The sequence below is a fragment of the Microcebus murinus genome, chromosome 2 (assembly GCF_040939455.1).
Source record: "Microcebus murinus isolate Inina chromosome 2, M.murinus_Inina_mat1.0, whole genome shotgun sequence".
Lineage (NCBI taxonomy): Eukaryota > Metazoa > Chordata > Mammalia > Primates > Cheirogaleidae > Microcebus > Microcebus murinus.
Window position 1 is genome coordinate 124,136,533 of NC_134105.1, and position 21,620 is coordinate 124,158,152.

The 21,620-nt window shown below is 47.2% G+C and overlaps 1 long non-coding RNA gene across 1 annotated transcript; it reads right to left on the reverse strand.

Annotated features, from left to right (window-relative positions):
* Positions 1–16,759: 16,759 nt before the first annotated feature.
* On the reverse strand, positions 16,760–18,642 carry LOC142861105 (uncharacterized). The gene is made up of 2 exons (XR_012912480.1): positions 18,046–18,642; positions 16,760–16,956 (listed from the first exon to the last, which is right to left on the reverse strand). It is a non-coding gene; the product is annotated as an uncharacterized LOC142861105 (long non-coding RNA).
* Between the last annotated feature and the right edge of the window lie 2,978 nt (positions 18,643–21,620).

The window sequence follows — 21,620 nt, forward strand, 5'->3', positions numbered from 1 at the left end:
CAGGAATACAGCTGGTGAAAATTCAAGCCGTCACACACTTGTTGCTGGCCTGGTTTTCTAGTTACTTCACCATGAATTATTAGATTGTTTGTCATATTGATTTGCTGCATGAGCAATCATTTTTAAAACCATAATCCCCAACCAGGAGAGATGTCATTACTTGATGGGCTAAATTTAGGACCATGAGAACTACACTCTGGGACTGGCTGCCACATATCTTCTCTGGGACTCCATCCCCTCATCCGTGAACGCAGGGCAACCCACAGCCCTCTCCCTGCGGGCATCGCGAGGCCGGGCTGGCTGTGGGCTGCCGGGCAAGGCGGCAGTGAGGGGTGTGAGCTGCCTCACTCACCCTGGCTCGGTCATGTGAAGCAGCGCGGGTGTATAGGAGTAGAAGACAGAGAAACGTGCTGTGCTCTCTCTCATGTAAGAATGAAAACTATTTTGTTTTTTAATTTTCTTTAAGGCCACATCAACAAGCTATGGACTCAAGCTGATATTTACTACCAAGTATACATTTAGAAATTACATAACATATGCCACTGAGCTTTTCTGTTTCATCATTGCAGAGTGAAGTCACTAAAACCAGAACATGTAATTACAGCAATCTTTTTGCTGTCCTGCTACTGGTCACATGTCACTCTGCTGAATAGCATGTGAAAATGATTCATATGACTCTTTGTTAAGGATGGCCCGTGACATGGTTTTCAAGATAGAATCTTGTAAACATTTCTGGGTACCAAGTAAAATTCTAGGTTTTAGGGGAGCCAGCAGGAGCTTGGATGTTATTTTGGCTTATTTCTAAAAGGTTTTTTTATGGAATTTTTCACTAGAGTTAGTTTTCACTCACTTTACAAATGCTTTAAATACTCTGGTGTTGAAAACCCTTCCAGCAGCTGCCTCCTTGCCTGTGTGGTGAGGGGCTGCTCCCGCAAGGGTGGAACCCCGCTGCAGGACAAATGTCTGGAACTGGCGGAGACAGTTGACAAAGGAAAGCTTTATCACTCCTGGATGAGCTACAGTGAGGGGCACCTTTCCGCTCAGAAATCCCTCAGCAGTATTCAGCAGACTGATGACTTCCTCTCCCCGGAAGACAGCAGTCGCATGCAGGGTACGTAGTAGGAGGTGGAAAATAAGCTGACTCTCAAAGGATGTTCTTTCAAACCTCAAGATGCAATCACTGTGGAGAAGGGGAGGAGCCATCTGGCCTTGTAACGACAGCCTCAGTAACAGGCCAGGGCCCACGTGTGGCCCCTCAGGGGTAGCAGCTGCTCTCTGTCACCAAATGCTGCCTCATTCCACATATGGGTCAGGTGTCACCTAGGTACACAGTTTGTGACATTTGTTAGGTGCTTATGATGCCTAGATGAAGAGTGCTTACAGGAATGTTGGCAATTGCTAATTATTATTATAATAGTAATAGTTTGGCTAGAAGGTCGGTTGGCCTTATATAAATACTCTGCTTTGACATAAGGAGCTCCCAAGCACCAGTGGTTAACATAATTTTGTTTGGCTCTTAAAATCAGCTGTGGTCATTATGGTGCCTCTTCTAATATAAATCCCAAGAATAGCTTGCATATTTCTGTGTGGGTTAGTAACTGGATCACTAATCAATTAAAAATGTAAGCTGCCGGTGTGGCAGATCTTGTTGCTATTACTAGCACACCAGTCCATCTCGCCCTCTTCCTTCACTTGTGGTCTCAGGGCAGAGAAGAGAATATTTTTCCCAAAATTTGGGTTTCATACTACTTGGTATTGAGAAGTCCAAGTACTATTTTTATTGACTAAAGAAAGCCTTTAGTTGGGTGTAAAAATGGGACGGAGGGGGAAAATACAGTTTAGGGAAGTCTTAGGTTAATTTGATTATTTTGACAATTATTGAGCTGGACTACGGCCAGACACTGGTGACACACACAAAGCCATCAAGGAGACTGCAGGCTGGACGGATGCACAGATGAATTGACAAGGGCTGTGGGGAGCCACACGCGCAGTGACATGCGCTGTGATACACGCACTAAGTTCAGTAGAGGCACAAAGGAGAAAAGGACTTTTCTATCTGGAGGGAGTGAGCTAGTCAGAAAAGTCAGGAGGAGGCGTGAGTGAGCCTTAAAAAGCGGGTGTGACGGACCCTCCAAGCTCACAAATGCCCACATTCCAGGCAGCAGTAGGAACAAGAGTGTGGAGGTGAGAAACAGATGTGCTTGTTTGGTGATCGAAAAGAAAACAGGCAGAATTCTCAGAAATGCCCAAACCCTCTGATTATATGCTGAGAAGAATCACCAGTCTCCAGCCCAATCAAGGGAATCAAGGCCTCTGCAAGCACCTCCTCCTCCAGGAAGCCTCCTGCTCTTGCGAGTACCTGTGGCAGCGTAACTATTGGTGCCGCCTGTCTAATGCTCCCACCCCGCTTTCCCCACGCCCCCATTTACTGCACCCTCACCACCCCGTGGTGAGTGGCCTGAGAGCAGGGATGGGTCTCTGAAGGGGAGTGTGGCACCTTGGACTTAACTGTTATTCCATAAACACTGGACTGGATTTGGATTGAACCACTCAGTTTGATTCACAATGGTCCGTGTACACAGAGACCCTTAATAGTTACTCCATTTTTAAATATTTTTATTTTGAAACTTACACTTTATAGAAAAATTACAAAAATAGTACTTGGATCTCCAAGTAACTGTACTATCCACGTACTCCAAGTACTCCAAGTACTAGTAATCCCCAGATACCAGCTGTTACCATTTTATCACTTAGTTGTTCAGCACACACACACATATTAAAGTTGTTTTTTCCTGAACCATTTGAGAAAAAGTTACAGAGATGATACCCCTTACCCTGTAATCCTTTAGTGTATACTGCCTTTAAACAAGGACATTATCTCACACATTATAACCCTCAATTAGCACTGACAATTAACAAACCAGACAATTAGCACTGACCCAGTATGCCATGTAATTCACAGACCCATCTGAATTTCCCCTGTTGTCCCAGTAATACCACATCTTGTACAGTTTTAGGCCCTTTATAGCTATCATTTCTTTTTAATCTCCTTTATTTTGGAAAAATTCCTCAGCTTTTCTCTCTCTTTCATGATCTTGACATTTTGTTGTTATTGTTAGAGACAGGATCTCACTATGTTGCCCAGGCTGGACTCCGACTCCTGGGCTGAAGCGATTCTCCTGCCTCAGCCCCACAAGTAGGGGGATACAGTAGTCCCCCCTCATCTGTGGGGGATGCCTTCCATGACCGACCCCCAGTGGATGCCCGAAACTTCAGATAGTACCCAAACCAGTTGCCATCAGAACAGGTTTCTGTTCATGTCTTCCACCCACAAATTTAATGCCTTTTTCGTCTAAAATAAGCACTGTGATCATAACTTTTGCAGTTTGAGATGCAACAGAAAAACCAGCAGAGTTTCTTTTTCCTTCTTCACAATTTCATGGATAAAGATCTTCATTCGTTCTTACCATAGGTCTCAGCAACCTCAGCATGCAATTTTTTCTTTCCTTCTTCAGTCTAGAACTTTCACCTTTTCACTTCAAGGAAGCACTTCATGGCTTCTCTTTGGCATACCCGAATTGCCAGTGCTGCCACTCTCGCACCGTGGGCCATCAGTAAGTGAAATAAGGGTTACTTGAACACGGGCACAGTGACTTGGTGGCAGCTGACCAACAACCGAGATGGCTGCCACATGTCTAATGGGTGGCTGGCGTAGACAAAGGGTGGAGGGTCACATCCTGGGCAGGATTGCAGGATGGCTCGATATTTAAAATTTAGGAATTGTTTATTTCTGGAATTTTTCATGTAATATTTTTGGACCTAGGTTGACCTCAGGTAACTGGAATCAAGGACAGTGAAACTCAGGGTGAAGGGGCCTGCTGTGCACATACATGCACATGCACATGTATGTACACGCATACACACAATAAACATCCCCTCACATTAACACCTATTTAAATATCTGCATCTATGTCTACATAAAGCTATGAGCTCACATTGATTCCTCTTCTTCCAGTCCAACTCCACAGGCTTTGTTCTAGCCATTCCTCTCTGTATATGTCATGTCATTCCCTGCTGGCAGCGAGAACCTGACTCCCACCACCCTCAGTGTACTTTCTCATTGCTCAGTCACCCTGTGTGTCATCAGTCTCCCAGCTGCAGTGGCCAACGTCTTGTCCCCTCATGGCCTCTCAAGAAAGCCATGACCCTTTCCTCCACCATGGGAAGAACTTTTTGATGAACAATAACTTGTAGTGGTCAGAATGAACCCTCTGAGTGGACCCTGCTCATTTCTGTCACTGCCTGAACTCTGAGAAGCAGTGGAGAAGAACCACAAGGTGCCCTCCTCCTGTTGCTGCTTAGCAGAGTGTGTGCTATTTTCTTCTTTGCCATGGCAGTGGCCCCTTTAAATGTGGAATTTTTTTTTGTTTGCTCCTCTCTGCTTCTCTGATCATTCATGAGACAGTAAAAGGATTAACTGAATCCATTCAAAAACGAGTACTGCTCCAAGCGTCTCCCAGGAAGAGTGCATTATAAATATATAGCTGTACAAGGCCAAGCTGAGGCAAGGGGTCAGCTGCCTCCCCACAGATGCCGGATGGTTAGATCTTCTAGTACATTCTCTGGGCCTCAAGCTCACTTCCTAGATACACATCTTGAAGTCATCTCCAGCCCGCACGCCCTCCCTTCCGCCGTCAAGCTGCAGAGCTGGAGGCGATGAGGGCCCGCTGCCGCTGCGCCCTGGCTTCTCCTTGGCACATCCCGTGACCTTAGGGACAGCCTCCTTCACCTCGTCCTTACTGTTCTTGAGAGCAGGGGAATCCTTCTCTACAAGCTAAATCCGCCCTACTCATTTGGATGTTTCCTGATGGAATTTTCAAAACCATAGAGTTATATCACACCATGTTCACACAATGAAGCTGAAAATCCAATTTCTAAAATCACTTTCTAGTCTCTCGCAGTGTACATCGTCAGGGAGAACGGTGACAGCGAAGCCCACGGACTCTCACTCCAGAACCTGCCTTGCCGCGGAGGAGCAGGAGAGCTGCCTGCCCCGCGGGGCGCCTGCGCGCACACTGTGTTCACAGCCACGGCTGGAGTAAAGGAACAGATGGCAAGAAAATCGGATTGAAAGAAGGGACAGATGTGCCTGCAGCGTGAGCTCGGCAAGCCGCTTGGCTTCTGGTGTGCGTGCGAGGGTGACTCTAGCCACCCGGGCGGCGTCCCAGATTGCTGTGGGTTTTGACTGTTTGGAGCTTGTCTGCGAGGATGGTTAATACGTCCCATTACAAGTGTTTATCTCATCCCTCCCACGGGAAATGTGTTTTCCCAGGGATTTGTATGTTCCCTGTCCTTTTATGGAAGGCAGTTTCTTGATCAGCCATGTGATTGTGTATCTAAAATTTCAAGAATATTTAAGCTGTTAACATTGCTTGTCTGCAGAAGATGGGATTATATATCTATGATCTTGGAAACATTCATGAGGAGCATGTATAACAAGGAAAAATACGCATGAACATTTATGCTTGACACATTCATAAGCATGCACACACACACACACACACACACACACACACACCCTTCATGCTTCACTGTCTCTCTTTGGTGCTTTTCTCTGTGAAGGCAAAACAGTTTGAAACTGCTGACCCCATGATATATAAAATAGCTATTATATTATAAATGCTGATAGGAAAGCTGCCCAGGGCCTGCTTATCCCTCCCTCCTAAAGGAAAGTATAAGTCACTCTTCAGGTGAGACTTGCATCTGCACCTTGGGCAGGTGAAGGGCAGGAGGAGCCATGTATCCCATCCCAGTGCCGTGTGTCTGCACTTGGCCCCATTGTTTCAATGCTGGGATCAAGTTACAAACATTTTTATTTCAAAACAATTCTGTATACATTTATAGCAATTCTAGGACCTTCATAGCCACCCCACAATCACTTCCCTACAGAAATATGCATCATGACAAGAAACTCCACCCATTCCTGCAAGTTAGTGACTTGTCACTCCTGAGGAACACCAGGTTCTGTGAAAGTCACTCTTTCAAATTCATCCTGTGTTAAAGATGGAATTCCTTAAGCAAAAGTACTATATATTATAAAAATAGCTTCTTACAACATAGTTACCAGTTAAAAATCAAAGCATTTTGTAGGATTGACTGCAAAGCACCACTACAAGCTGTTGCGGTGACATTGCTAGAACTGGTTTGACCCGACTCGTTGCTTCCTGGTCTGCACCGGGCCAACTGCAGCTCTTCGGCATGAGAATGATGTTTTTGGGTGGCACATGGGTTGCCTTCTTCAAATAAGCACTCCAGGCTTGCCTTCCCAGCCCCTGGAGCACGCGTGGGGCTGCAACCAGAACCCCCGCGTGGCTCTGGCGTCCGGCGCCACCCCTCACCAGCCTGTGCAAAGGCAGCGCTGGGCTCAGGGCCTGCGGCTTGAAGGGACTCCTCAACTTCTCACACCCCTTGCTGGGCTGGCTCCAACAGTGTGGCTTTCCCCACCCTGCAGGCAGAGGGCACAGAGAGGGCTCTGGGCAGGTTGGGCACAGGGAGCCCTCGTAACAAATTATCACTCTGGGGAATGAGTCATGTTCTTTCACTTCACACAGTCTCGAAGGCTGGCTCTACCTCTGCTCTGCCTCCAGCCCACTGCAGTAACTAAGAGAAAGCCCTGCCAAGAAATCTCCAGAAGAATCCACTGCGGCACACCTGATCACATACAATCCCTACTCACTGAGTGGCTCTGGGTAGGGCGATGGAAGAGTCCAGTGCAGAGACCAGGCACCAAGCAGCCCACTGCAGTATCTTCAACTAACTTTTGATGTTTGAAAGTCACATTGAATTCAAGAATGTCATAGTTCTTGGGTCTCACGTCCGGAAACCACTAATAGCTGTGGGGTTGTAGCTTTAACCAGCAGCAGCTGCCGCCATCCAGGAGGTAACATGTACGTCTCCAGGTTTGGCATTCTTTTTTGCCTGATGCAAATATGCCCTTGGTTTTATGGGACTCAAACTTTTGTTTGCATAAGGATTTTTTTTTTTAAATGCAGACTCCTGGGTCTCTCTTGCCTTCGCCATTTATGTTCAATAGGTCCAGGGTAGGGCCCAAGAACAACAGGCTCTGTAGGTGCATCTGATGATGGTACTCCTTGGGGAAAAGGCTGTAGATAGTAACCTTTGTCCTCTTGTCTTTTCACTTTACACAATCCCCCTTTTCACTTGCTTTAATTATCCTAGAGCTTTAATTATCACCAAATGTCAGTGATTTCCAAGTCTATATGCCTATAGCTTTAACCTCTCTCTTGAATACTAGGTTTAAATTTCCATCAGCCAGCAGGTATTTCTCCCTTGATGTACTGCACATACTTTCAAAATACTTTCAAAATATAATTGTAGCCAGGCATGGCAGCTTATTCCTGTAATCCTAGCACTTTGGGAGGCTGAGGCAAAAGGATCACTTGAGCCCAGGATTTCGAGACCAGCCTGGGCAACATAGTGAGACCCCATCTCTACAAAAATAAAAATTAAAATATTAGCTGGGCCTGGTGGCACATACCAGTAGTCCCAGCTACTTGGGAGGCTTAGGCAGGATGATCACTTGAGCCCAAGAGTTTGAGGCTGCAGGGAGCTATGACCACAGACAGTACTCACTCCAGGCTGGGCAACAGAACAAGACACTGTCTCTTTAAAAATATATGTGCATAAAATTGTGAAAAATTATTTCCTCCCAAGACACTTGAAATTAAAGGCCACTCTTTGAGGTCCACTTATATAAGGAAAGGCCAAGTGTTGGCCAAAGTATGGAATCCCCCTGGGGTAAAGAAATACCTGTTTAAATTTCTTGTAAAGTTAAAAAAAGTCTTTCTAATAGCTAAATGACCCATAACACTCAGACCAGAAAGCAATTTGCTCCCCTCCCCCTCCCTTCCCTCTCTCCTCCCCTCCCCCTTCTCCTCCCTTGCCCCTCCTCCTCCCCTCCCCTCCCCCTCTACTCCACCTGTCTGCCCTGCCAGCGCTTCTCCCCAGAGCCCTGGCCATAGGGTGCCATAGGGTGCGGCCGGTGGGCGCACAGACGCTGGCCTCCTTGCGCGAGGGAAGCAGACACCGCAGGGGCAGAGCAGGAGGGGAGCGGCCAGCAGGACCGCTGCAGCAGCAAAGCAAACCTCCTCTCTGCGTGCCACTGCGGAAGGCATGAGACATCCCTGAGGGCTCCTAGAACCAGGTTTGGGGAGAATAGGGAAGCCACAAAATGTTTTTACTATTTTGTCAGTCTTATTTATTTTTTAATGGAAAAACAAAAATCATACATTGACACATTCTACTATAATATTAATTTATTCTCATTTTGGTTTCCAGGCTGGCACAGATTGGGCAGACAGGGCTCATACTTGTAGCTCTCACAAGATCTAGCTCCTGAGCGCGCCCAGCGTGGACGCTGTCACCGAAGCCCCGTGAGCCACCTCCGGTGCCCGCCCACGGAGCTCCTGCCGCGACAGGGGTATAGGAAACAGGCCCTGCGCCCCTTTGGGCGGAGCACGCTGCGAGTGGGCCGGCCTCGCCTGAGGCGGCTCCGCAAGCCGGGCGCCCCCCGCCGCTGCGCCCCCCCTGCGCTCCCCCCTTCTGCCTCTGCTCCCCCCCTGCGCTCCCCCCTTCTGCCTCTGCTCCCCCCTGCGCTCCCCCCTTCTGCCTCTGCTCCCCCCCTGCGCTCCCCCCTTCTGCCTCTGCTCCCCCCCTGCGCTCCCCCTTCTGCCTCTGCTCCCCCCTGCGCTCCCCCCTTCTGCCTCTGCTCCCCCCCTGCGCTCCCCCCTTCTGCCTCTGCTCCCCCCTGCGCTCCCCCCTTCTGCCTCTGCTCCCCCCTGCGCTCCCCCCTTCTGCCTCTGCGCCCCCCCTGCGCTCCCCCTTTGGCCTCTGCGCTCCCCCCCTGCGCTCCCCCATTCGGCCTCTGCGCTCCCCCCCCTGCGCTCCCCCCCTTCGGTCTCTGCGCTCCCCCCTGCGCTCACCCCTTCGGTCTCTGCGCTCCCCCCTGCGCTCACCCCTTCGGCCTCTGCGTTCCCCCCTGCGCTCACCCCTTCGGCCTCTGCGCTCCTCCCCCCCGCGCTCCCCCCCCCCCCCCGCGCTCCCCCCTTCGGCCTCTGTGCTCCCCCCTCGCGCTCCCCCCTTTGGCCTCTGCGCTCCCCCCCTCTACACTCTGTACACCCTCTACGCTCCCCCCCTGCGGCCTCTGCACTCCGTCCACCCCCCCATGCTCCCCCCACCTCTGCGCTCCCCCCCACCTCCGCACTCCTCCCCTGCAGCCTCTGCGCTCCCCCCTGCGCTCCCCCCTGCACTCCCCCGCCCCACCCGTGGCCGTGGCCGCTGCGGGGAGAAAGCTGCTGCCTGAATGGTGCGGACATCTGTTCTCCTGCTTTGTCTGCTCTGGAGCTAGACAACAAAACATTAAACTCACTTCGGTCTGACAGCTCTTCAGGTGTTGGTCCACCTGCGCACCCACCGTCCCTGCCCCTATGGCCGTCCCTCTGCCGCCCTGCCAGAGCCCGCGGGGCGTGGCCAGCCTTCTTCCCTCCACCCCTGCCTGCTTTCTCTCGGCCTGGCACTTGGGGCCTGGCCTTACTGGGCTTCACTGCTGCCGCTCCATGTCCTCTTCGCTCCCGCTGCGTCTCAGCGCCCACCCTGTTGTTTCCGCCTCTGCGTTTGTGTAGTGTGCTAGTTTATTGCACCCTGGAAAACCCGGAATTGGATAGGCTACAGTAAGTGGTAGTTGCTAGGAGGTGCTAAGTCGGCTCTTTTTTCGGCTTGTTTTGTCTTGGACTGGGTCTGTTACCTCTTTTAATTTAGATTATTACCATGCAGAATTATTTAAGAAACTGGGTCAGGGAGTCCATATGTGGTCATTCTTTTGATTACTAAAATAAAATTTAATAAAACATATCTATCAGCAAGCCCTTCTACAGAGAAAGGGTAAGCAGAGAATGAGTAAGTGAATGAATGGGTAGATATTTTCCTGTCCATAAGTCTTAGAATCAGTGTTGTTCATTTTAACTTTTTCCTATTCATAACAAATAGATAAATAAAATGGATGCTTTTCAAACCAAAGTAACTAAGTTTCAGTGATTACTGTCGCGAGCTTTATTGTGAGGCTTTACTTATATTCAATAAATACGTAACCTTAACCCACTGCGCAACACAATCAGCAAGTGTCTATGCTGCTAAGTCCATAGCCCAGTTGCCTGGAGACATCTGCTTTCTGAAAGGATATTTTTTTAACTGAGATTAAAAGGCACTACTCAAGCAGGGCTGCCAAATAAAACACAGGACACTTACCTAAATCTGAATTTCCAATAAACAGCAAGTAATTTTTTATTATATGTCTCAGACATTGCACAGAACACACTTATACCAAGAAATTATTCATTGTTTATCTGAAATTCAAATTTAACTTAATGTTTTGTATTTTTTCTTTCTTCCTTCCTTCCTTTTACCCCCTAAATCTGACAACCCATCCTCCACCATTTATTTATTTTTCTGTCTTTCTTTTTTGTCATAGGAAAGACTCAGCTTTCAGTTCTCCCTAACTTAGTGGCCTCACTTCTATTCCAAATTATTTTCAGATTTTTTTTCTTCTTTGACAATATACAACATGTGGGTGGTCTTTGTTGCTTTTTGTTGTGAGACAAAACATGTATAAGATACACTGCTGGGGAAATTGGCTTACGCAACCTCTGCACTGATGACTAATAGTTTAGCAGTTGCAAACAGGTGAAGCCAGTCTCATTGTGCAAATGATGCCAGCTCAGAGCCAGTCTGGGTGGAGATCTGTGACAGTGAGACACAATTCCCTGTCAACAGAAAGGAGTTTGCTGAATATTACCTCTTGTGATCTAAAGGACTTGGATATTCAACATGTGTCTATTTTTCACCTGAGAGCTGGATTTTTCCTTTTTTTAAAAAAAATAGTCCTTGTGACCCCATTTCCCTTTCACCCTACAAATGCTTGAGACCATCCATCCACAAATGTCATCAGAGAATAATCCACAGATCGCCTTCTCTGGGGGCTCTGGGACATCCCATGCATCAAAAGGCTTTATCTTTACTAGCCTGGGAGTGCAGAGCTGAGCTGCCTCAGGGCACCAACTCCTCAGCCAGCAAGGCCAGGGGCCGCCATGGAGTCACTCGTGCTATTGTGCTGGGCATGTGGTTCATTTATTTCATTGTTGTTTATGGGTCTTAGCAGGCACATGTGTTGAATCGTAAACAGACGGGTAAAAGACAAATTATTCTTGGTGAGAGTAGGCTGCATCAGTGGGTATGGCAGGAGGCTTTAAACTATTAGGTAATTATTGTCAGCGTGTTAGACAATGCAGGCTGGTTCAGTGTGCAATCGTGTGCTTCACCTCTCTGGAAATGGTAAACTATGCAGTAAGTTGTTACCTATACTTAACAAAATATTAATAAGAATAATCTCTGAGACTAATACATTTACTTAAACATGGATTCAGAGGGATGTTAAAAATACACTATTTTTTAATTTTTTTTATTTTTAGTTTTTTGAGACAGGGTCTCACTGTGTTACCCAGGCTGGAATGCAGTGGCATGATCACAGTTCACTGCAACATCAAACTCCTGGGCTCAGTCGAACCTCCTGCATCAGCCTCCCAAGTAGGACTGTAGGCATGCCACAACACCACACCAGCTAATTTTTTTATTATTTTTTTTTTTCCAGGGACAGAGTCTTGATATGTTGCCCAGGCTGGTCTACAACTCGTGGCCTTACGTGATCTCCCTCCTCAACCTCCCAAAGTGATGGGATTACAAGTATAAGCTGCCATGCTCAGCCAAAATATAAACAATTTAGTGAAGCAAATATTAAGATATCTCTGAGCTTTAAAGAACAAACTTGAGATCCAGTGAAACTTTGGTTCTCAAAATTTATATAGTACATAAAAATGTCCCAGAGATTTTTCTAAATACAGACTACTCCTGTGCCCATTCGCAGAGATTGTTTCAGCAGGCTGTGCAGCAGTATGGTTGGGAGCATGAAGCTAGACTAATGTGTCATTTTACTTTTTTTTTTTTTTGAGACAGAGTCTCACTCTGTTGCCCGGGCTAGAGTGCCGTGGCGTCAGCCTAGCTCACAGCAACCTCAATCTCCTGAGCTCAAGCGATCCTCCTGCCTCAGCCTCCCAAGTAGCTGGGACTACAGGGGCACACCACTACACCCAGCTAATTTTTTCTATATTTAGTAGAGAATGGGGGTCTCACTCTTGCTGAGGCTGGTCTCAAACTTACAATCCTAGCACTCTGGGAGGCCAAGGCGGGCGGACTGCTTGAGGTCAGGAGTTCGAGACCAGCCTGAGCAAGAGTGAGACCCTGTCTCTACTATAAATAGAAAGAAATTAAGTGGACAACTAAAAATATATAGATGGCCAGGTGTGGTGGCTCATGCCTATAATCCTAGCACTCTGGGAAGCCAAGGCAGGAGGATTGTTTGAGGTCAAGAGTTTAAGACCAGCCTGAGCAAGAATGAGACCTGTCTCTACTATAAATAGAAAGAAATTAATTGGCCAACTGAAAATATATAGAAAAAATTAGCTGGGCAGGGTTGTGCATGCCTGTAGTCCCAGCTACTTGGGAGGCTGAGGCAAGAGGATTGCTTAAGCCCAGGAGTTTGAAGTTACTGTGAGCTAGGCTGATGCCACAGCACTGTAGCCTGGGCAACAGAGTGAGACTCTGTCTCAAAAAAATAAATAAATAAAAATAAAAAATAAAATATATATAGAAAAAAATTAGCAGGGCATGGTGGTGCATGCCTGTAGTCCCAGCTACTCAGGAGGCTGAGGCAGGAGGATTGCTTGAGCCCAGGAGTTTGAGGTTGCTGTGAGCTAGGCTGACACCACGGCACTCTAGGCCGGGCAACAGAGTGAGACTCTGTCTCAAAAAAAAAAAAAAAAGAAAAAAGAATTCTTGATTGCAGATTCAGCATCCCCACTATCCACAAAACTCTGCACTTGCTTCCTTCCCCAAACTTTCCCTGCCAAGAAGTGGTACCTTCGTCTTTACAGGTACTCAGACTTAGCATTAAGGAGTCACACCTTGATTCTTCTCTCCCTCAAAGCCCTGCCGGTTCTCACCTCTGCCTCCTCCCCATCTTCATCCCCTGCTACACTCTGCCCACATTAGTCTTCTAGCTGTTCTAGAAACACCCCACATCCTTCTAGAGCATTCCTGGCTCAGGGACTTCATTTCCTGTTCCCTTTACCTGGAGCATTCTTCTCTATGATTGGCTCACGGTTGATTTCTTCTCATAATTTAAGTCTCTGCTCAAATGTCAAATGCCTCCTCCTCAAAGAGGCCTTTTCCCGTCACCATATGGAAGACACCCTCCACTCCCATGCTCACACTCTAGCCCTTTCCCGGACTTATCATTTTTTCCTCATAGCACCTGTCTAACCCAAGGTTATAGTAAGTAAGCTTACTGGTTTATTATCTGTCTCCCATTCTAGAATAAAATCTCCAAGAGGGTAAAGATTATCCGACTCACCATGGTATTCTGAGTTCTAGAATGGTGACTAACTCATAGTGAATTCTTAGTAAATATTTGTTGCAAGAATGAATGAATAACTGATGAATAATATATTAGAATGATAATAATATTAGCCATTAATAATAAAGAGGTTTGGGGAACCGTAAGAATAATGAGTATCACTACCCTAAAGAAAACCCACAAAAACAAAAACAAGATTCTATTTGGGTCTTAAAGGACCAGGAAGATTGGATAGGTGAAGAAAAGAAGGAAGCGCTTAGCTGGTGGGGAAATAGCACAAGCAAAGTCCAGACATGGGCAAAAGATTTGTGCAGCAATAAAAAGAAGTTGGTCAAATAGAGGCAGAGGGAAAATGACAGACACAAAAAGAAACTGAGGTTGAATAGATAGAAAAAGTCAGATCAGAGCAAATGTTGACTGTGTCACATAGAGGAGTTATTCATGGGGACATGACCTTTTCCCACAGGGTGGCAAGGTGTCAACGGTGAGTATGGTGTCATGTCCCGATTGAAGCTGGGAATAAAGGAGAGTTCTACTGCTGGCACTATACTCAGGCAAAGCCTTGGGAGAAGGAGAAGGGCTCTCCAATTAGATACCCCCATGGCCTGAGTAGAAATCCCAGGAAGAAGCCCCTTGACTCTTGGGATATTCTCAGAAACTTAGAGTCTCGGCAGAATCTGAGAATGGGCCCAACCGGGAGAGCCTCACATTACTCATGGGCCAAGGAGTCACTGTTTGTTGCTGTGGAATCCAGTAGGTACTGGTTCTTGTGTGAGGGCTTGGGAATGGATTTTTTTGCAAGCACATTGGAGGTATTGTTTGGAAAGCGGGAGGTTTTTAATCACAAAAAAGTGATTGCAATGGAATTTTGTGTAGATCATCTCCCTGGTTTTGCTACAGGTGCCTTAAAAACATCATTGTTTTTGGAAGTAGAATGTTTACTGTGATTCAAGTAATAACAATAATACTTTGCAGCCTTGCTCTCATGATGCACACATGACCTTTTGAGAGCTTATATTTATTCCAGATGTTGCTACTTGTACCAGTGGTGTGGAATGGTTTTACTGTGAGAAAAGGCTGGAAATGAACTAGATGAGTCCAGCAAATCCCAAAGGACCCACTCATTTTTTCTATTACAATCAAGTGCCTAACTGGATGGTAAAACCTGACTTCCACCATTCCTCAAAGATGTAGCACCAAAATGACATTTAAGAAATGTTTTAGCATTTATTTTATTCCCAAGCCTATAACTAGGCCATTTTTTATTTATTTGTTTATTTATTTATTTATTTATTTTTTCTGAGACAGAGTGTCACTCTGCTGCCTGGGCTAGAGTGCCGTGGCGTCAGCCTAGCTCACAGCAACTTCAAACTCCTGGGCTCAAGCCATCCTCCTGCCTCAGCCTCCCAGGTAGCTGGGACTACAGGCATGCGCCACCATGCCCGACTAAATTTTTTTATACATTTTTAGTTGTCCAGCTAATTTCTTTCTAATTTTCCAATTTTTTTTTAGTAGAGACAGAGTCTTGCTCTTGCTCAGGCTGGTCTTGAACTCCTGAGCTCAAATGATCCTCCTGCCTCGGCCTCCCCAAATGCTAGGATTACAGGTGTGAGCCACCGCACCTGGCAGAGGCCATTTATTGCACTTGAAAAAAAGAAAATCCCTCCCCTGTGCCTCCTGCTGTGTCATGTGCCACAGCAGCGCCATGGGTGGTGGGAACACTGAGCTGGTGCTGCCTTCTCCCGGGCTGGCCTCATCTTTCCTCCTGTCTTCTGACGCACTAGGAGGGTGGGAGGCATTGCTGGGTACCCGCCTCTCTGCTGCGTGCTCAGTGAAGCCTCACCTGTGAAGGAGGTAGCTGCACCCCCATGTTACATATGTAAAAAGCAAGCCTCATAGATCACTTTCCCTCCACACTCTGCTTATTTCAGATAAGGAATATATATTGACTCTTGCAGCTCCCATTTCTGGGCTCCAAACCTTTGCAATAAGAACCGTTCTGTCTAGTCACAAAGAGGTGGAACCTTTTGCAATAAAATTGCTGTATAACTTAGAAATGGCAGTCTCACTTATTTTAAGCAAAAAGTAACAAAAAAAAAATCCAGGACAACTAAAGATTATGCACAGGAATAAAGAAAAATTATCCCTTTCTCCTCCAGACAGGGGTCATGTCTTCTTTGTCACTATACCCCCAGTGCCCAGAATAAAGAGGAAACTGAGACATTTGTATGGGGGCAAATGAATTCATATGGCGGCTTTGGGAACCTGTATTATAGAATCTGGACTGGAAGATTCCTCAAAGTCACTCTAGACCAGACTCCTGCTTCTGGGCATGTTGACATCCAAAGTTAGCAACAAAAGGATCTGGCCTACCTCCCTAAGGCCTAAAAAGCAACACCAATGGACAGTAAGAACAACAAAGTGGGTTTGACCACGTCGGTCCGGCACTCACGGCCACGACGCCTCACCCACAGCCGCACTCACGGCCACAGCCGCACTCACGGCCCACAGCCGCACTCACGGCCCACAGCCGCACTCACAGCCGCACTCACAGTCCACAGCCACACTCACAGCCCACAGCCACACTCATAGCCCACAGCCGCACTCACAGCCCACAGCCGCACTCACAGTCCACAGCCACACTCACAGCCCACAGCCACACTCATAGCCCACAGCTGCACTCACAGTCCACAGCCATACTCACAGCCCACAGCCGCACTCACAGCCCACAGCCACACTCATAGCCCACAGCTGCACTCACAGCCCACAGCCGCACTCACAGCCCACAGCCGCACTCACAGTCCACAGCCACACTCACAGCCCACAGCCACACTCATAGCCCACAGCCACACTCATAGCCCACAGCCACACTCACAGCCCACAGCCGCATTCACGGCCCACAGCTGCACTCACAGCCGCACTCACAGTCCACAGCCGCACTCACAGTCCACGGCCGCACTCACAGTCCACGGCCGCACTCACAGCCACACTCACAGCCGCACTCATAGTCCACAGCCGCACTCACAGTCCACAGCCACTCACAGCTGCACTCACAGCCACACTCACAGCTGCACTCACAGCCGCACTCACAGCCTACAGCCGCACTCACAGCCCACAGCCGCACTCACAGCCCACTCGGCGGTCTTTGCTGTGCATTGACCACGAGTCCGTCTTGCTCTCGTGTGATGAGGAAAGCTTGAAAGCACTGACAGCGTGTTTTACTTTACAGGCAGCTTTATTTGTCATGTAAATCAGAACAGGTAACATATGCATATATGTTTTCATTACGTGATTTTTAAATGTTCACAATTTTATTTTGATAAATGAAAAATTAGAAAAGTCATATCATAGCTTTTGGCTAAAGTCTCTGTGCGCGTTCATCTGTGGCTGTCGACTATAGTCCACGCTCGTACCTAAGAGGTTAAAATAAAATAAACATGATCCACATTGAATCCTTGCGTTCTTTTCTAGTTTTTTTCTGGCTTAAAAAAAATAACAGATCTGTTAATGGGAGAATTCCTGGGTGTTTCCCACAAGCAGATGGCAATGTTCTCTTATTCTCATGTCTTGGAACAGGACAGAGAAGGGGATGATGGGAAAAGGAATGACAAAAACAGAAGTAGGCAAAGCGCATCTGGCCAATTAGTAGTCCTCTAGTTCTAATGACTTTTGAAAACAACAATATTTGCAAGAATTATTTAATCTTATTACACTATCATCTTGATCATTAGGATCAAGAAATAGGCTGTTGAGAGATTTCATCTTCATTCATTCTTTCAACAAATGTTTGTTCAGTGCCTAGCATGTTCAGCATTGGTCTAGTAGTTGCTCATCTTACAGAGATGCACAAAAGAGAATCCTTGCTAGCACCTAGTTCATAATCAAGACAATCCAAACAACAATGACCACACAGTTTGCCAGGAAAGCTGTGTGCCTTGGTGCTAGGAAAGCCTGGAAGGGCAGTCAGAAAGGTCCCAGACCAGGCAACACTAGAGCTGTGCTGGGAAGAGGGTGGGACTTAGGCACAGGTGGAGAAACAGAGCAAGTGCATTCAAGGCAGGTGTAAAAGTCATTGAAATATGAGAGCACCTGAGCTGTCCAGGGACCACAGCCATGTGGCACCACTAGAGCCTGGGGCTGGCAGGAGAAGATCAGGACCTGAGGTGAACAAAGGCAGCAAAAGCCGATCAAGAGAGACTTAGGTCTCATGATTGGACATTTTTTTCTTAAAGCAGTGAGGAGCTATCAAAGGATTTTCAACCAGGAACAAAAATATCATGTTAGCATTTTTGGAAGATCACAGACTTGTGGGGGAGGAGTCAGAAACAAGACTAGAGAAAGCGCTGGTTGCGGTGGCTCACGCCTATAATCCTAGCACTCTGGGAGGCCCAGGCGGGCGGATCGCTCAAGGTCAGGAGTTGGAGACCAGCCTGAGCAAGAGCGAGACCCCATCTCTACCAAAAATAGAAAGAAATTAATTGACCAACTAAAAATATACATACCAAAAAAACCTAGCTGGGCATGGTGGCACATCCCTGTAGTCCCAGCTACTCGGGCGGCTGAGGCAGGAGGATCACTTGAGCCCAGGAGTGTGAGGTTGCTGTGAGCTAGGCTGACGCCACGGCACTCACTCTAGCCTGGGCAACAGAGTGAGATTCTGTCTCAAAAAAAAAAAAAAAAGACTAGAGAAAGGGAGACCGGTTAGGAAAGTATGGTAAAAACCTAGGAGAGAGATTATACCAGGCCTAAACCCAGAAGTGCTCATGAGGATGGCGGGGCAGATTGGCCAGCTGGATGAGAAGGATGAGCGAGAGGAATCACCTTAGATGGCACTCAGGCTCCCTGCTTGGATCACCAGACAGATGTTGATGTCATTAACCAACATACATGCAGGGAAAGAGGACATTTTAGGGAGGGAGATGACATGGGCAGTCTGGGCATGTTTGGTCTGAGGTGGCCAGCGGACAGCGGAAGCCAGGCCGGGAGCGCAGGGGCCGCGGAGCCGCGACGGCACTGGGCGAGCGCCGGCGCTGTGGGTCTATGCTCTGTTGGAGCAATGCTTCCAGACGCTTCTCCACAACCCACAGAAGGACACTGGATCTTACACATGCCAGAATGAGAGCAGTGCATTTACGTCATAATCCTGTGTACACAAACACATCTATAAAAAAATTCATTGAACTATATTTACCATTGCTAAGTGTTATGGACTGTAACAGTTTTCTATTTTATTTCACTTTTAAAAAATGCTGGTCAGATGCATTGATGTGATTTTACGATTCACTCATCACTGATGGGTTGTAACCTGCAGTTTAAAACACATTATCCTGCACTATAAGCTTCTTGTGGCAGAATCACATCTCACACCACTTACATTCCCCATAGTGCCTGCTGTGATGCCTTGCACATAATGACTTTTTGTGGAAGGAAGGAAGAAAGGAGGGAAGGAATTAATTAAGGAAGTAGTTCTTTGATAACTCCTACCTTAGTTTTCTTCAAGACTACAGTGAAGTCTTGTCTCTAGTTCTCTTGAACTTGGACACATAGTTCCTATTTTTGCCCGCATTTCCGAGGCAGAGCGAGCACGAGGCACAATACTTGGGGTGCGGTTTGGAGGTCCGCCTTTTCCCCACCACAACCACACGCCAACCCGGAAACCACGCCTGGTGGCCGGCCGAGCCTCTGGCCGCGGCTTTCCTGGGGCGCGTGCGCTGTAGCGCCACCCGCCGCCCGGCCCAGCCTCTGGCCGCGGCTTTCCTGGGGCGCGTGCGCTATAGCGCCACCCGCCGCCCGGCCCAGCCTCTGGCCGCGGCTTTCCTGGGGCGCGTGCGCTGTAGCGCCACCCGCCGCCCGGCCCAGCCTCTGGCCGCGGCTTTCCTGGGGCGCGTGCGCTATAGCGCCACCCGCCGCCCGGCCCAGCCTCTGGCCGCGGCTTTCCTGGGGCGCGTGCGCTGTAGCGCCACCAGCCACCCGACCCAGCCTCTGGCCGCGGCTTTCCTGGGGCGCGTGCGCTGTAGCGCCACCCGCCGCCGGCCCAGCCTCTGGCCGCGGCTTTCCTGGGGCGCGTGCGCTGTAGCGCCACCAGCCACCCGACCCAGGAAGACGGAGGCAGCGGCACACACAGAAAAGAGGAAGCAGAAGCCGTGAGAAAACAGCAGCTACGAGCAATTGAAGACAAGAGGAAGAGAGGACAGGATGGAGAAATGAGTTGGTAGGAGCAGAAACAATTCAAGCAGCAGCAGAGAGAAGCTGAGAAACCATAACAGCAGAGTGCCAGGAAGGGTGTCCTGGCCCACTTCTGCTCATGGAGACAAGATTCCCAGTTGAGCTGTGATGGAACCTGAGTTCCCTTCTCTCAGCCTGGGTATGTTCCATGCTCTGTGAGAACCACCATTTCATAGATTCCTCTTTGTTCACGAGGCCTGGTCATTGTAAATCAAATTTCTCTTCCTTGCTTTCCTTGTATTTAAAAAAAAAAGTTTCACCTTACAGTAAAGTTGCAAGAATTATACAAAAAACTCATATATCCTTCACTCAGATTCACCAATTTTTAACATTCTGCCACATTTCCTTTCTCCTCATTTTGTCTTAAGCATTTGAGCATAGGATGCATGTATTAGCCCACTTTGCCTCTTAATATTTCAGTGTGTATTTCCTTAGATATTTTCTTACACAGTCACAGTATAAGTATCAAACTCAGGGAATTTTATGTTGATGTAATACTTTAATTTATTGTAAAACTCCACATTTCTACACTAATGTTCATAGCAGCATTATTCACATAGCCAAAAGGTGGAAACAACCCAAATGTCCATCAACAGACAAATAGATAAACAAAATGTGGTACATACATACAATGGAATATTACTCAGCCTTAAAAAGGAATAAAATTCTGATACATGCTACAACATGGATGGACCTTGAAAACACTTTGCTAAATAAAGTAAGCCAGACACAAAAAGGCAAATACTGTATGATTGTACTTATATTAGGTACCTAGAATAGGCAAATTCTTAGAGACAGAAAGTAGAATGGTGGTTACTAGGGGATGGGAAGTGGGGGGAATGGGAAGTTATTGTTCAATGGGTAGAGAGTTTCTGTTTGGAAAGATAAAGTTCTGGAGATGGATAGTGAAAACTGCACAAAATGGTGAATGTACTTATTGCCACTAAACTTTACACCTAAGAATAGGCCAGGTACACTGGCTCCTGCTTGTAATCCTAGCACTTTGGGAGGCCAAGACAGGAAGATCACTTGAGTCCAGGAGTTCAAGACCAGCCTAGTAACATAGCAAGATGTAGTCTTAACAAAAAATAAAAAACTAGCTGGGCATGGTGGCATGCACTGGAGTCCTAGCTACTGGGGAGGGTGAGGCAGGAGGATCCCTTGAGCCTGGGAGTGAGAGCTTGCAGCAAGCTATAACCCGACCACTGCACACCAGCCTCGGCAACAGAGTGAGGCCCTATCTCAAAAAATAAAAAAATTAAAAATTAAAAACAAATAGTTAAAATGGTAAATTTTATGTTATATATACTTTACCACATTTTTTTTTAAAGTCTATGTTCTAATTGTGTGAATTGTCCCAATAATGTATTTTATAAATTTTACCCTTCCAGTCCAGGATCATGCATTTTAAATATTGCATTTAATTATTATATCTCCTTAGCAGGGTAACTTACCCCTGTTTGCCTAGAATATCTAGGTTTTAGCACTGAAAGTTGTGCATCCTGGGAAACCATTCAGTCCCAGGCAAACAGAGACAGTTGGTCATCTAGAACAATTCCTCAACCTTTCTTTGTCTTTTATAACACTGCCATTTTTTAAGAAATCAGATCAGATATTTCACTGAACATCCTTCAATGTTACTTTACCTGATGTTTTCCCAGATTATGCATTTCTGGTTGGAATACTGTTAATGTTAAGTAATGTTCTGTCTTTTTTGGAGTATCACAATCCGAGGCATAGATGACCATCTGCCCTGCATTGATAATGTTAATTTTGTTCGTTTGTTTGTTTTTGAGACAGTCTCGCTCTGTTGCCCTGGCTAGAGTGAGTGCCATGGTGTCAGCCTGGCTCA